We start from the raw sequence: 17637 nt of genomic DNA, 5'->3' as shown, positions 1-17637 counted from the left end.
GGGAGGGGGAGAGAGAGAGAAAATGCGGGAGAGAAAATGAGGGGGACAAAGAGAGAATGAGGGAGAAAGAGAGGTGGGGTTAGTTCACAAATGACACCAGAGATTATAAATATCCATAATGATACTGTAAACAATACCTGTTAAAACACTCAAAGTATAACCGCTGCTCTCAGCCATCTAAACACTCACTAACAAATAAGCAACAGACACACACCGTGCTGAATTTAAGGAACAGAGTGATAGAGAGAGAAGGAGGGAGACTGACAGCAGTCCCATGAGAACACTTCATTACTTCTGTAATGGCCAGTCTAGCATCTCTGTAGCAGGATCCAAGAAGTGGAACACACCACACACACACACACACACACACACACAATCAGACTGGGCTTTGCATTAGTGGGAGTATGAGAGTATCAGCACCAACACAGACGAGATACACTGTGAGTGGCATGTGCTTACCGTGTACACCATGTTCCCCACAAACAGGTAGTCAGTACCATGACCGTTGTTGAAAGGACTGTCTGGGGAGAACACACACACACAGAAACATTTACTACAAGATGTACAGTTGAAGTRGGAAGTTTACATACACCATAGCAAAATACATTTAAATTCAGTTTCACAATTCATGACATTTAATCCTAGTAAAAATGCCCTGTCTTAGGTCAGTTAGGATCACCAATTTATTTTAAGAATGTGAAATGTTTGAATAATAGTAGAGAGAATTATTTATTTCAGCTTTTATTTCTTTCTTCACATTCCCAGTGGGTCAGAAGTTTACATACACTCAATTAATATTTGGTACCATTGCATTTAAATTGTTTAACTTGAGTCAAAATTCTCGGGTAGCCTTCCACAAGCTTCCCACAATAAGTTGGGTGAATGTTGGCCCATTCCTCCTGACAGCTGGTGTAACAGTCAGGTTTGCTCGCACACGCTTTTTCAGTTCTGCCCACAAATTTTCTATAGGATTGAGGTCAGGGCTTTGTGATGGCCACTCCAATACCTTGACTTTGCTGTCCTTAAGCCATTTTGCCACAACTTTGTAAATATGCTTGGGGTCATTGTCCATTTGGAAGACCCATTTCCAACCAAGCTTTAACTTCCTGACTGATGTCTTGAGATGTTGCTTCAATATATCCACATAATTTTCCTACCGTTGAACTCGCCAATATGAAATCAATTGCTTATTGGGAATGCTGGGATGTTTGTGGAGTAGAAAGTCCTGATGATTGTGCCCACGCTCTGCAGCAAGCAACCACGACCAATGGATGACTTCCCACCTCCGAGAGGTTTGGCTATTGTCGAACGAAGAGTGTGTGTGGTATGGGGGGGTTCTTAGGTGGGCTCGCAGCCTACCATATATATGTCCTTCCACAACATAAGATCGCTGCGTTATTATGGCCAACAGTTCTATTGTTTGTTTTCATCAGGGCGCAAGTACATTTCTACAAGAATAGTATTGGTAGTCTTTGTCCCATGATCGCCTGGGTTCTCGACACAAAGCCAACTGTGAAAGATCGTATTGAGGTCCTTTTTTCTTTGTATGGTCTGCGTATTCTCGGAAAGGTAGTTTGGCTTTGCTTCCTTGATGAGCGGTACCCTTTAGGAATTATGTTCATTAGATAGGATCTCCCTGTTTTTTCTTAGCATTGTGAGTCAAAATAACTTAGATAATTGACTTTTCATTGTCAACACTTGAAATGCAATATTGCAAATACTTAAAAATCATTAGCAGCATCTCACAGGTCTTTGCTGTTGTTCATTGGGGATATGATTTTTGCGCGCTTTATTCTGCACCTTAATTTAGGAATGTTTTAATCCGTCTCTCCATACAGTAAGTAGAGCAGGGGCTGCATCACTCATATGACCTGAAAGACAGAGTTATGAGACGCTTGGCTAGCAGCGGTCACTGCATTTGGTAATGGTTTTAGAGTAAAACTTCAGGCGTAACATTTAGGTCAGTTGTTGTATACAAGATACTTGTAGATCTGCTTGGTACCTTCCCAGACGTGTATATTGGGAATCTTGAGTATCCTGGATAGAACCAGACCTTGTGGAGTGCTCCGCACATTCTCCTTCTTCTATCGTGTGACGGAGGTACAGTGTATGAGCTGGTATGCTTTATTTATTTTTATAAATGTGAATGTTTACGCCAGTGGATGTCGACAGGAGAGAAGCAAGACATAGAGTTTGTAGTGTGAGGAACCGTGTGGGGAGAGTGTGATCGGGCGCTGGAGTGGGGGTGGACTGAGCAGGTGTGGCTCTAGGGGCGATTGAGCAGGTTGCACATGTTGTGGTAGTCTCATTATGGTTGTATTGTAAACTTTGTAAGTGCTCTTGAGTCTGTAAGCATGTGGTCTATAGTAATCTTATGGACTCAATATTTTGTTCTCATGGAATTTTTCCATAGCTGATATATATAACGGAATCCATGTCACAATATTAGTAAGTATGTTAAACCTTCTGAGTCAACTCGCGACACTCATTGTGATTACCATGTAAGAATTTAATATTAATAGGGTGGAAATAATATGGTAAATCTGTGAAGCATCAACTATGTGATTGAGCGACAATAAGTGTTTACTGATGCTAATGTCCTAGGCGAATAGTGGAGGTGTAAAGATTCGATTGGCCGAGGAATTATTGGTTTGGGTGAAACAAAGAAACTATTTTGTGAGTTGTGTACTAAAACGAGTTTTTTATGAACTCAAACTATAGTGCGATTAGAAATTTGAGTATAGTAGATTTGTACAATGTACATCAACATATAAGTGAATAGAGCTTAGTTACCAGGATATACATAAAAAATTATACGATAGAAATTAGCTGGCAAGCCGTGTTGATGCAAGTTAGAAGGTCTAGCGCTAAAGAGGTAGTGTCACGTGTGTGGTGGTCGTAAATAGAATGAGTAGCATAGAGAACTCTAAGCTTGTTTGTGTTAGCTGAGATTCGCCTAACGTTATGTGGTGTGTGTAGTGGTAGACTTAATATTAGTTCATAAGAACTTATCGGAGTGGAGATAAGAGAGATTACTGGCTGGAGATTCAGAGCTATTTACTATCAGTAGATATCTTCGCAGAAAACTGGTGAGAGAGGAGCAGGATGGCTCGAGATAAGATGGAGTAAGAATTGAAAGAGAGTAGTCGAGGAGAGTATTTGGAGCAATTGAAGACAGAGAAGGGCGAAGAGGAGCTAAATGGAAGAGAGAGCGAGATATTGAAGTTGTAGTCAGAGGGATGACAGATAGATAGAACAAATCAAGGTAATACAAAGCAGAACATACATTAGAGCCACAGAAAAACAGTGTTAGTAATACAATAAGCACTAATTGTGCTCATCAAACGATTCTAGCTACGACGCGCAACTGCGGCGGCTTTTCAGACGCGCTGCTCGATTCTCACCACACAAGACCACATCACAGGCGGCAACACACAAGCACAAAAACTCAACTTTCAGACACTAGTGATACAACCGACCTAAATTAATAGCTCTAGGGCTTATATCGTACATTATCGACTGGATGGTTCACATTAGCAGGATGGCAGCCCGGGTAATCCTGTACATCCTTGGTGGTTACCTGCAAGATTCCAAAATTCACTCTTAGCGCATCAGATACTCTATTCCGCTCAGTAGATACACAATAGATCAGCTACAGCTTAGAATGAAATCTCTTGCGATAACACACACTTGAGACTACTGGGGCGAGATGATTAACATAGGAACAAATTCGATCATAACTCACATACGGACAAAAGATATAGTGAAGCACTTGGTCGATAGACAGTATCAAATAATTACAAATCTAAAAATGCTATCAGTGGGCATTAATATGGAGTATATTTGTGTCACCCACATTTGCACGGTTTAGATACTTAACAGCACCGCACAAGTACATCTTCGGCGGAGTTATTCTCACACTATGGTATCTATAGGAAAGTTCGGCGGACTTGGCTTCATTCAGAAGAAGAGTTTGAGTAGGTTCTAATGATCTAGTACTTAGGATAGTTGGGTGGATTCATGGGCAACTCTGAGCGTTGTTCCAGATAGTTACGTTTACAGAATTCATTAATGTTGATTGTCTTGATGGTGGGAGTTGAGGTGAGGAGGCTTTTGTGTGCAGGCCAGTAGAGTGTCTTCCGAACACGATGTCGACAAACACTTTTGTACGAACTCGATTGGTGATGCTCATCGTGTGCGCCATTGCTCATTCGCTCAGATAATTAGGTAAAGTGGTTTGGCCTAAAGGCTCTACTTGATCAGACAGAGTAGTGTAGACCCACAGATGTATATTGGCTAGAATATATGGTCATTTGTAGTCATGGTAGAATAGTTTGTGAAATTTGAAGGGGCCTGCTCATATGGCTAGATTAAGTATCCATAGAGGTCATAATTAATTTCCTCTCAGAAATATAGGTGGAACCATTTGCGTCAGGGCTTGCTTTGGGCGGAGGATAAGATAGGATTATCTCACTGATACGCATACTCTCAGGTCGTGTTCACTGTAAGTGTTACTGCTCAGATTGGCGTGAAATCGCTTGTTTCATTCGATCTCAGAGAACGTGTTTACAGATTCATTCAGCAATTTCCGGTGGCCTGTGGTGGAGTGCTATATACAAGCATAGCGCCTACAGTATATGAGTACATTTGAAGCTTTACAGGTGACCTGGCGTGTGTAGAGACTGCTCGAGACAGATGGTAGGCAAATTTTATGCTCAACAGACATAGATCACGAGAATGGTTAGAGGAAGAAGAAGAGGTATAGGTTTCACCATGGCGAGGAGCTGCAACAAGGCTAAGATCATCTTGGATTGCTCGCGCAATAGAGAAAGCGTAGGGCGTGGAGTGATGTTGTACTAAGTCGCTTCACGCGCATGTATGAACTTCTGTGTGAATGAAAGTGGAGCATAGAGACTTAGCTTCTCCTCGGGCGTTGAAGGAATCACCGTTGCAGTTACAATCATATGCAGTGCGCGAGCAGTGGATCGTAGGGATTCCTTTGAGTTTGGGGATCAGGGAGCACAATCTAATTGTCGGTCTGGCACGCTAAGTTGCATGATAGCGAAGCTGTATAGACGCTAATCGGTTGAGGGGTAGTATATAGTGCTCTCTTGGGAGATACTGTTTTTGTATCTTACATGGTTTGGTGGTTATGGCCCCGGGAGAATGTTAAAGGCGCTACAAAGGATCGACACATGACATTCGAGGGATTATCTGTGGTTTCTATTTTGGTGGCAAGAGTTATTGGGGAAGGCCTTTCCCTGCTTTTTAAGCCATATCTGACTCAAGACCCTTCGTCGCAGCATGTCGAGGGTTGTCAGACGAGGCAGAACGCTGGTCTCTTGATCGAACATTCGGTGTCGAAGATACCGGCTTGAGCACATTGCTTATCGAACAAAGACGACCTCCTGACGCATCTCAATACACGCTCCATTGGAATCTCTCACAGGTTATAGATGAATCTGGAAAGCACGACTTGAGAGACTAACTATAAGCGCACCAGGCCTACTCAGAGCCCCACATCCTCGTGCTTTGCAGATTATAGTAAATTCCTACATGGAATTTTCATCGAAAATGGCGGGACCGGGCAGGCTGTGGCTTGAATAGTAGAGATGTTGCTGCCCGCAGATATGTGTTGGGCCATATTAGATCTAAGTGTCGGAAAAGACTTCTCTATGAAGTAGTTTGGAGCTGTTATAGCAGCAAACGAGATGGGGACAACGCATCCATATTAGGGGCCCACATTGAGCTTGAAAGAATTTGATGGTGATGATTGTTCGATCACACTCGTCGCAGACGCAGCGTGTCTCTAATACATATTCACGACTTCTTTTGTGTACCTTTCTTCAGATAGCTTCTGGGCTATGTTTCGCTGGGCATATGCGTATTATTGTTTTGTCCCTTATTGGACTTAGTGTTTTGATTGGGCTGTGGGTTGGTTCATTGGTTGGTACTGTGGGCTTTGAGTGTCACCATTGAACTGAGGGAGAGAGGGCCTACTTTTATGTTGTTTGATAGGTAGTGCTGTGATGGATTGTGTGATTAGACACGTTGCCGTCGCATTATTTTTCGGATCATTAGCGCAGAGGTTCTAAACCAACGCATGTGGGCAGGTGATGTACTGGGCATACATCCATATTGCAGGAAAATATGCATTCACTGGCGAATGCGTGTGTTTAGTAGAATGCATAGAAAATAATCGGCGGCATTTGTTCATGTTATACTAATTGTAGGGTGGTTAAAGAACAAGTGTGTAGTGTGCTCGATGTGTGCTCTGTGATGTGTGAATGTTTGGTTATGATTGGTGTCGAGTGTGTGTGCTGTGGTGTGGCGCAAGATGGTTATTTGGCATAGAGTAGAGGTGCGTCGATGTTTTGGTGCTTAGTAGGCGGAATAGGGTGCAATGTGTAGTAACTATAGTGGGGGGGTCGAGACAATGTAGTATATTATTGGTTGATCTTACTTTGTGTGTTTTTTCCTGTGGGAACTCTTGTACGTTGTTTTATAAATTGTCGCAGCACCTTATGGTCATTTGTACTGTACCTCCTACTAACTGCTCTATATTGCTCTCGCTATCTATTTCATGGTCATTTTGTCTATCTTCGCTAATACTCTCTTATCCATCTCGTATTTCTTTCATTCTCAAACATCTCCTATCTCTCTGTAGCTCTTGTTTTGATACATTACATACTTGCGGTCTCAGTCCCTCTCTCGGTTCCTACGAGAGTAGTATTTTGTCGATAATGTATAGTGATACTCGATATGTCTGTACTCATCATTCTATCTTCGGGTTCGTCAGATACTTCATGAAAGTTCTAGAACATGGTAAGTAGTGGTCCTAAGACGCATATTGCGATACAGAGCATCAATCGACATATCTAATGGGTTTAAACGCTGGTCAGTTTACTCTCATTCCTCCTCTTCTTGCACAGTGTTTAATGTCATGACTATGCTGAGTGCACGGGAGCGTTTGAGTCCAAAGTGAGCACTAGTCGCATAGATAGATTACACTCAACCATCGTCGACTCTGCTAGATCTCCCATTACATGTGCACTATTAATTTACAAGTAAAAACATGTATGAAAATCAAAGTGTTTAATATTAAGTGTGTATATCGCTGTATAAAAAGTATAGAAGATAAATGATGATATAAGATATCACATTTTCAGTGTTTCGGTAGGTCTTTAAGGATCTTTTCGGGATATGTTTGCGATCCACTTCTACAAATTTCTTGTCATACATAATCTATGGTTTTCATGGTCAAAGTTTCGGGTCTCTTTCTAGGTGACATCTACTTCTGACACGGTGATGAGATCGAAAGAATAATCTTATTTTCACCAATCATTATTTGTTTGAACATGATAGAATATGATTCAACAGTGATAGCATCTCTATGTTAGTTTTGTACGATTACAGAGTGTGATGTTCCTTAGAAAGTTTATTTAAGAACGATAGTTGCACTGTTGAGCACTGTATTTACAGAAATCTCAGAATTGGCAAAACAAAAGGTTACAATTCTCCCAGGACAAAAATGATAGTCGTATGAACGTGCATGATAGAAGGCTCTTTTCTTCGAAGTGTCTCTAATTTACATAATTTGACGCTCTTTATGGTTGGGATTGTTGCTATGCGTCATGTGGACGTATTTCATGAGCTGTGTCTAGCATATCATAAGTTCAGTAGTCTCTTCCACTTTGCGGAATGCGATAGTGGGAAATCAAATTCAAAAGAATCCGCAAGACTCCACAAAAAGAATTGTGGGCGGAGACAAACTACCCTCTGTTGTCTTTTCCTCGAGTTCTAGGTGGTATCTCTCGTTTGCGTTGACGCTTTTGGGAGAATTGTTTTGAGACACTATAGAGAATGTGTATCCAAAGCGTTTTTTGTCTGAGTTTTAGATGTATCTGCCGGTCGAAGGTGTGTTGAGGGAGAAGCTGTTCATACCATGCCATGCGGGCGAGGTACATGCCGAGACGAGCTGCTGTCGGAATCTTAGAATCTATAGTTACATCAAACCCAAATAGATGAGGTTACAAGGCTTGAAGGCTTAATAAGCCTACTATCAGTAGGCTAATGGGTGTTCTAAGGTTTACTGAGTGCAGGGGCAGCACAAAGATGAAGTAACAAATTGTAATCTGAATTCACTTTAGTTTGCTATTTATTCAGCACAGAATTGAAGCAATAATTTTGTATTCCAAATTTGCATTGTTTAAGGTTAGGAGATATCAATGCACGCAAAGTAATTAGACTGGGTGTTATAAGTATGCCCTCAGGATATATGTTCAAGTTGGGGAGACGTACTTATGCAGACACTTGAACAAATCAATAAAACCAAGGACTCAAAATCCATCAAGATTAACAGTTTTTAATGAAGCCAGCAAACTGTAAGTGTCAGGTATATGATTGCATAGTAGAGAGATAAGCGCACATCTGTCTCTTTAGCACGATGAATCGAAGATTTAGCTATCTCTGGGGACGAAAAGTGCAAAATACAAATCTCATCACAAGATTGACAACAGCAAAATTATTCAAGCGAAGATTGTGATAAGTAACTTGCTGGAGTTGAGAGAGAAATTCATGTATCAAACAAAAATCAGTTCAATTTAAATAATTTCATTAGGACACTAATCAGATCAATATGGATTTCCATCAAGCTAGGACAGGGGTTCTATTATACTGAACAATAGAATCACTGAATCATGGCTGTTTTGGTTCAGCACAGATAGCTTTTTTTTTTTTTTAAGAAGAAGGATCAGAGACTGTTCAGAGCTTAGATCGAGCCAATACAGTAGTCATACAGCTCGAGACTCGCTAGACCAAACCACGTGTTTGCAATCTCGCACGACTGGTGGGGCAACATCAATGTACTCGGAAATTAGAAGTTTTTATTGTAAGAGAATGTACTCTGGTCGATGAGACAACATAGATATTAGATAATACTGGTGTTTGCATTGACAATTCGTTATGTTTGGATAGGAAAAAGGGAAGGCTTGCAAGCCGAAGAACACCATCCCAACCGTGAAGCACGGGGGTGAAGCATCATGTTGTGGGGGTGCTTTTGCTGAGGAGGGACTAGTGCACTAAAAATAGATGGCATCATGAGGTAGGAAAATTGTCATGTGGATATATTTGAAGCCAGACCACTCTTCACATCATTCAATGCAGGGATGGAACGGAAGGAGTTGGGACTGGGATAGGGGTCGGGGAATTGGGGATGAGAAGTCCTGTTGGGGGAGCATACTTGCTCAACATTGTGCACAATGAAGAGGCCATCCACAGACCATAAATTTATGCTACAAAGTTGTGGTGGCGCATAGAGTGGGCTTGATTACTATCGAAAAGGTCATGGAGAATAGCGAGGAAAGATCATTGTATTCGGTATCTGGCTAGGTGAGATTGTTATCACAGAAGAACGCTTTGCTAGAACATGGGGACCTAATCCGTATCGAAAATTTGTGGGGTTCATATCATGCTGAACAGAAATGAAGAGGTGTAGGCAGGGGTGTGGCGTAGAAATCTGGGCACATTGTGACATAAATGGGGCTCACGAGAGCGAGTTCTCAAGTGCACAGATGGTCTGAGGTGGGCAATACATCTATAACATCTCGAGATATCACTTATTGATTGGAGAAGCATATGATGGAATTACGGAATTTCATGCGGTTCATTGCTCGACGATTTTGTGGATACTCAACGTTAATGCCACATACCCATTTAAAACATGGCGCAACCTGGTACAATATTGGGAAACTGTGTATGTACGAAGACGTGTCCTGCATCTCGTTCTGCCATGACGTGTGAATACGTAAAGTGACACCGGCATAGCGCACACGTACGCACATGACTGAAATAAATATCATCTTGTCTCATATATCATATATTATTTGGACTCGGATACATCTATCAGTAGATCATGCGAATTTTCAAAACTTGGTGAAGAAGTATGGTGAATCTTTCTCCCTAGGATGCGTCAGGCACATAGGAGAGTAGAGCAGTGATTTTTTATCACTAGGTTAAAATGTCATGAAATTGTTAAGTCTGGTTAGCTGATTTAATGTTATGCTATATAATTCTGCTCAGGTCAGATGGTCAAGACGTGTCTGGTGGAAGGGATCTAACGAAGTCATAGAACTGATATCATCTTGTGTCAACTGTTTTTCTGGTAGTAGTCTGTTCCGTGTAGTATATCGGTTTTCGGAATTCAGGATCCTTTAATTTCTTACTTGGTGTTCTAGATTGCGAACTCACTCGCAGAAGTTTCTTACCATTGTCTCTTGTTCGCGGATACATGGTGTGTTGCTCGGCGGTCTAGACGAAATGTCCACATGCGCCACAGATACTCGGTAGGCTCAAATATCGTCTTGTGTGTGGTTAGGTCCTGGGTGTGCTGCTCGCTCGATTAATACACGTGGCTACTGACGTGAATGTTCTGTAGGAGCAGGGTCTGATTGCTGTGTGTGTGGTGTGTGTGTGGTGTGTTTGGCTTCTCACGCTCATCTCCACCACTCTCACTTATCTTGAAGATAATAGCCGTTTGGTTAAGCGAGAATAGATCTAAGATATCTGCCATTACATTCGATCTGGGGTCATGAACGTAGTTCTCTCTGGAGATGGAATTTCGCGTCGATAGCTAGTCGCTCATGCCATTATGCTCCTCAACTACATCTTTTCGAAGGATCTATACTCAACGTTCGTGTCTCACTTAATGAGCTCGATATAGGGTAGCTGATAGTTGTTGCTTATTTGTTAGTGAGTTTTAGATGGCTAGAACAGGAGCACGACACGTTGTTTATAGAGGTGGCCTTTTGAGTGTTTTTAAACTCATTGTAGCGTATCCAAGATCTTAACAAGGGTATTGATTACTGAGCATGATTGTAAATAATATCTCGATGGTATGTCCAGATTTGTGCTAGGGTTACTTAACCTCACCTTCACTCTTTTCTCTTGGCACTTATATTGCTCTTTCTAGATACCGCCGCTCATGGTGTATCAGGATTCTGTTATTTTTCGGCAAACGGTAGAACATGCTCATCCACGCATTCTCATGCGCACTTGAGCAGAAACTCCCTCATATGCTCTTTTCTCTCGTCCTTCTCCATCATTGCTAATCTCCTACTTCTCTCTCGAGTCTTACTGTCTTTAATTTCAGTTCTCTCATTCTCTTCAACATGGGTTCTTCTGCGCCCCCCTCTCCCTTCTCTTTAACTCATCTTGTTCTTCGTTATGTATAGTAGGTAGTTCAACTGAGTGTTGGTTTTGTAACATTGCTGGTATGGAAACACTGTGGTGACGAGAGGGTACAGTCCTTGCTTTTGGTATCCGTCCTCTAGATCTTGCACTTCAACACACACGACACCCACGAATTATCCATCTGTACTAACTATTCTCTCACTTCCCGGCTACTTCTTTGGACACCCTACGTTGGCTTAACAACTACTTCCTACATAAGATAGATATATAGCTAACAGTTTCAATGCATTGGTGACATACAGAACCAGCAAAAGTTTCGGGTATCACTTCCCTACTGTAGATGGCCTCCAGGTGGAAGCTGGCTTGAGCAATATGATTCGCAACTTAAAGTAAACTAACAATAAGGCATGTGTCGATAATCTGTCACAGAACTGGCTCGACAGGGTGGTGCTTCTGCATGAGAACTCTAGGCAAATATTAAATATACTTCGTTTGAATTCTCGTATGTATCACTACTCACTTTTTTTGGTTATGCTGATTCTGTATGTTTCTCATATAGAGGATACGGTTCGATTTAGTCTTATATATATTATTAGGTGGACACTAAATAGAGATAAGTAATACGTTAAGAGTGATATGGTAAATAAACATTGGATGTACGTCTTAGGTAGCAGATCGCTCTACTTCTTGACTGGTAGATACTCAATCAGTTCACCACGAATCTCGTCGAGAAGTTAAACAATAGTTTTTGAATAGAGACTGTTCTAGTAATATATTCGCTCAATTCATTAGACACAAGTCTTGCTGAGACCTCATCATCAGTTTGTCGTAGATCGAATGGACTACCCTCTTTTGTGCACTATATACTACTAGAACATGTTATGAAGAGTGATGCCAGTACTGATTTCGGAACTTTCAGTGTCGGGTCATAGTTCCTATTCTCTAGACCTAAGTGCTACATAGTAACCTGCAATTACAAAATCTCACTGCATTTTCAGCCTGCACAAAGAGCCAGTGCACACTCATGTAGTCGAATTACTTTTCGTGGAGCTGAGATTAATCGGCAGTGGGCAGATCGCTGTGTATCGGTAGGACCAAGGCTAGAGAGAATGATCTGTCATGCACGAATTTACTACGAGTTTGAAATAACAGACTGAAGCTTCCCAAAAGGAGGAGCTGGTACTCGTGTGAATCATTCTGTTTCTGGTTGGACTCGCTCTCATATACTGCTGTACCATGGTTAATCGCCAGAGAAACACGCTCGCACTGCGACTCAGAGTTGCTATTTGCTAAACAAAAGAGCGCGCTATATCGCAGATCAAGAGCAGTGGCAATCCTTCTGTACTTGTCCAAAGTAGAAGGTCTGGTCACCTAAACTATAACGCATTGTCTTAGAGCTATCACGATTGGTCAGCAACTTGCAGCGTCGAGAGCACGAGAGGTTGTTATATTGATTTTGTGCACAGTCGTTGTTGTCGGCACTGGCGCCCAAGAAAGTCCAGGACAAAGCAATTCTTCTTTGGCCGGCTCTCTTCAGAGGTTTCAGTGACCGTCTTGGCTTAGACAGTTGATCAGTCTGACTGGTGGGAATAGGGGGACAAAACCACAGTGAAATATGAACAGACGTCTATGCTTCAGCCTCACGATATAGAGTGCGTCGAAGTGGACACTAGTGTGCAGTGCATTTTGTCGTATGTCACGCAGTGGGGCTGAAGATCTGAATGTGGGAGGATGGCCCCATAGTGTCGTCAAAACGCGCGTCTAGCTGCCAGTCAAGCGCTCTTCCTCTCCAGGAACACCTATCTGGGCACTAGACCTGCATATTCAATCTAATGTCAAGCCTAGGTGGGTAACAAGGAGATAGAGGGCGTCGCTTAAAGTCTGATATCTGTGAGAATCTCGACTCGATGGGTCAACAGCTCTAGTACTATCTGATGAATCCCCTTCTGATTGGCTGAGGGTGGCATACTGTTCAGATAGAAGAAACAGACATTGGGTATCCTGTGCGCAGACTAACGAGTGAGTTCGACTCAAGATTGAGGTACAGAAAATCAGATATCTCTGCTAGTTGTTCCGGGGACACACAGTAAAGTAATGCCATCCTAGGAAGACACCATTCATTCGGTGAAGAGTTGCTCAGGCTGAGTTTGTCTTCTCAGCCAAAACTGGGGTAGTGCGCGTTGTCTTCACACCTCAAACATTGTGTGGCAAACTCACTACGAAACTAGCCGGGAGAGACACGTGGATATGTTTATAGCTACCCCATAACACATCCTACCTCGACGAGGACTTCTCTCCAACCATCCGATGTGAACTAGATATTTAGAAATGACTCGAAGCTCAGATTATGAGAGCGTTTTAAATTATGCACTGAATAGGTTTGTAGATAAAGCACCTAGATGTCGAAATAGTAGATAGAGTATGAATCTGTATATGGGTCAATAAATTAGTGTAGATAACTAAGTTGGTGCCGTGGTAAAAGCGCAATAAATATTCTTTTCTCACACATTCAAACATACCACAATCTGGGGGGGACGCGAATCCGCAACAATGAGAACTTGTAGGTCAGTCCACTGAGAGTGGTGGATCCACAACATCATCAATATACACACAATTCAAATTACTCGACAAACACTCGTACTAGCAATTTAATTTATAGCCTAAGATTCGGGCTGCATCAGTCATTCGCGATATGTGGCCTTATAGCAACAATTGACATGATAAGTTAAATCTAGAACTGCAGCATATGAGGGCACTAGGATTGCGAGATTGCAGAAGGTTTGAGAAATCAGGAATGTGGTGGTCGAGTCAACTTGCTAAGACTATTGAGACCTCTTAGTCTCTGCATTGAAAGTTTTTCTCATGTAAAATTGTCATATTAAAAGCTGGCTTGTATGAAACTTATGACAAATGCGTGATACTTATATCTTCAGGTTTATCTATAGAGTTCTGATGCGAAACACAATTCTCATATCAACAGACAACTGAAGGTCAGCACAACTCTTATTTAGTGGTAATTTGCAACGAGTAATCTGTTTGTCATATCTCACTAGCTTTTGTCTCACTGATACTGTACAGGTATGTCAATAAGTATCGTCGTTGCGAGATGGAGAGTAGCTGGAACTGAAAGCACCTTTGTGATTGGTCTTTGTACTTGGAAGGATGGTATAGGTATGCCCCTGTCAGTTGGCTAGGTAGCCTGCAGATGGAAGGTAGCCTGCAGATTGGGGAGGGCAGACTCGCTTGGCAGATGGAAGAGTAGCTCTACAAGGATGGATGGCAGTCGCACGTACAGATTGACGTGAACCGTTGTGGTTATATCCTTAGGATGAGGAAGATGACAGCTAATACCCCCTATAGTACTGGTACTCTCCATAGGCACACAGTACTTGCAAGCATGTGTTGAGACAGCATCTCTAAGACTGGATATAGCGATACAATGGGGGAGACGGGTGAGAGTGGGGGGGCGGGAGGGGGGGGTAGTTAGTGGTGACCCGTCCGTTGTGCTGTCCACGGGACTTAACATCCGGATCCGCAATACCCCCACACGAGTAGTACAGGGAAGCAGGGCTACCCATGGAAGTCATACGTGTAGTACTAACCAGCTCGGTGTAATATGGATCTGTAAGTAAAAAACTTTAAAGGGTACTAATGATAACGTACAGTTTGTTTGGGGGTATCTTGTACTTCCAATTTACTACTCTTATATATTGATAAGATATATTTGTGTATCTCGGTATTTGTATCTTCACTACACATTCCTATACCAGAAAGTTATACTGATTATTTTTGTTGTAGCTAGCCATACGATATATTAAATGGATGAAGAGGCCGGCCAAAAGGTAACTACGTATACATTATTGAGGTGCTTTTTAGCAGGCGAAATAGTGTGTCCAAGTAACACTGTATCAATAACGAAGCATTGGTAATACTGCTGCCGTTGCGCCTGCTGCAGCGCTGGTGGACTCACTACAACTCACACATAGCATCTTGTTATATAATGATGGTCTGTGCTGGAGCTTCCTGGCTATTCCATAATTTTTGCAAAAACAGAGAAATAAGGTGGGGCGTACGCTGTTGCGTTAAGTTATAGCTGAGAGTAATTTGAAAATGATTTATACTATTTACTTTGTGGTAGCGTGTAAACTGTTGTTATATTACGAACGCAAATCCTTTATGGACAGGTTTTGTACTCGCTAATTTAATAGATTTAGATTACTCTTGGTTCTGTTTACTTGAACAGTAGCTTTCCGATTTAAGGTACTTACTACCTTTAATACGCTCGAGTAGGGACAATTGTTTTACTGTTTTCGATCTCGCACTCAACTCTGCGAAGCGGCGCGCTGCTGACCACAGAGAGGGGAGGAGGGAGAGATCAGAGACAAGAGGAGTGTAGAGTGGACTGGGGGAGGAGGGGAGAGCCAGGTAGTATAGTGTAGGGAGGGGGCGCACTCTTAGGGGAGAGGGGGGTGGGAAGAACAAGAGAGGAGGACGGGAATGGGGCAGGGCTAGTGATGAGCTGATCACAAGACTTTATTGAGTAGAGTGAGGTAGTGGAAGGGGTCACAGAATGTTCGTTGTAGGAAGGAAATCGAGGGCATCCGGCCGAAGCCGAGGTGGTAGGATAGTTTATACAAGGTATGTTTGACTGGGGAGTGAGGTTGACACGGATGCATTGAGGACGGGAAATAAGGGAAGGGAAATTACTACGATATGTAAGCTGTCTGGATTGGAGATGTTTGATTAGGGTGCTGGAAGTGATGGAGTTCTAATCAGTTCTAGCAGAGTCACCTTGTATTAGTAGTATGTAATCGTATCAAATATATCGTATGACGCTCCACGTCAACGTACCAGATGTAGTCGATGCTTTGAGAGTGGTGTTCGTGGCATGTGCTCTGTCCGCATGTGACTCAGTTGATAGAGCATTGCTCATTAGTTTACTTGTATTTACGCACGCAATTGTACGCGCACGGAAGGAGAGTTGTATGGCATTCGACAATCGTCTGGAGTGGTTGTTTAACATACACGTGTCCAAGAAGGGCCAGATAGTATACAGACTGGTGTGCTGTCGTAGAGGTCGAGCATCAGAGGCTCACAGCAGCATACGAGCGTACCTCATTGATGTATCAGCGAAAAGTGTTGGTCTTCATGTTTTCTCTGAGCTGAAATAAATATCTCAGAAATGTTCAATCATGAACTCAAACAGCTCGCATTTTTTCCTCAAACTCCTCTTTGGTGAGTCCCATTTCTCCTTTTGCCAAGATACTTCTACTCCACCTGTACAGGCTGGCGGCCTAATTCAGACACGCTGAATCTAACACATCTAATCTCTACTACATGGGTCGCAGCCTCTTTCGTCGGGCATCATAAAAAGCTCAATCTTCCTGGGCGGTGTGGGGCAGTCATATGATTCTCTTGGCCGTGGGTTTGTATTCTCTACGGTATACACAATCTGGCACTGTATGTTTCATAGGGGATGCATGTAATCCATCCTCATGGCATGTCTGACGTCGTCCATGTGAAATTGCGCTTACACGCGCCAGCGCAGAGTTCTGCTTCGCCTCCCCTCATAAGAGAGGTGACAATGAATGTTGTTATTTCTCGCCTACCTCGTTACGTTGGTAATTGTCTCAGAATGTGGCTACACTCTGGCAAAAGTCGCCCGTCTCGCACACTTCGACAGACAAAGACTGAGGTGCCCAGGGCTAGAGCGGTCGTCAGGACGGTCTCAGAATTTGCTCTATCAAACTCCTGCGGGATCGTCTGAGACAGCCCAAGCCCGTGTACAGCATGGAATCGACAAACGCTGGTATGGGTATATTAGCGCGCTCAACATCAAATCAGGTCAAATGATCTTATGACAATGCATACGCATGTGAACCGCTTGTTCAGGGATATGCATCTACTGCAATCTGTCAGTTGCTCGTTTGTTCCTCACCATGTGGCTCTTGGCTACTTCGCTGCAGAATTTAGGTATGTCGAGATACAGACTTCAGTAGGGTAATGTGGACATGGCGATCGGTTGTGCGGGATAATGTAGACAACTTGGCATGTGATAAAATAGGTCCGTGCTCGGCGTCTGCCACGAGTGAGACGTGCTGTGTCCACTTACTGTAGAGTCGTGTAGCAGACACAGTGTTGGTACTAGCTGTCGTGCGGTAGGGATTTGCGGCTCGCTCAGGGTTGCAAAGAAATGAGATGCACCCCGTTGGCTGGCGATGGGTTCTGGCGTTATGGCGAGGGCAGCTCTGGCAACCTGCATTGCGACGGAGCAACGTCGACACTGCAGTCAATTAGGATCTTTTATACGTGCCTGCCTCATTGGTAGGATAGTTGTCGACCTCTAGAAGAGGTGAGGCTGTGAGGTGAGATATTTAGCGCTGTGTCACTCAGGGCGCATGGTATAGGATGGCACGCTGCCATCACCTCCATTTTGGCGCTATCTGA

At 42.9% G+C, this 17637-nt stretch overlaps 1 pseudogene; it reads right to left on the bottom strand.

Annotated features, from left to right (window-relative positions):
• The window catches only part of LOC111953848 (phospholipid-transporting ATPase IB-like), a 108205-nt pseudogene that overhangs the window by 5971 nt on the left and 84597 nt on the right, over positions 1-17637 (bottom strand).

Source organism: Salvelinus sp. IW2-2015, linkage group LG27 (genome assembly GCF_002910315.2).
Source record: "Salvelinus sp. IW2-2015 linkage group LG27, ASM291031v2, whole genome shotgun sequence".
NCBI lineage: Eukaryota > Metazoa > Chordata > Actinopteri > Salmoniformes > Salmonidae > Salvelinus > Salvelinus sp. IW2-2015.
The sequence above is the reverse complement of the archived record's forward strand: the minus strand, read 5'-3'. Positions and strand labels throughout refer to the sequence as shown.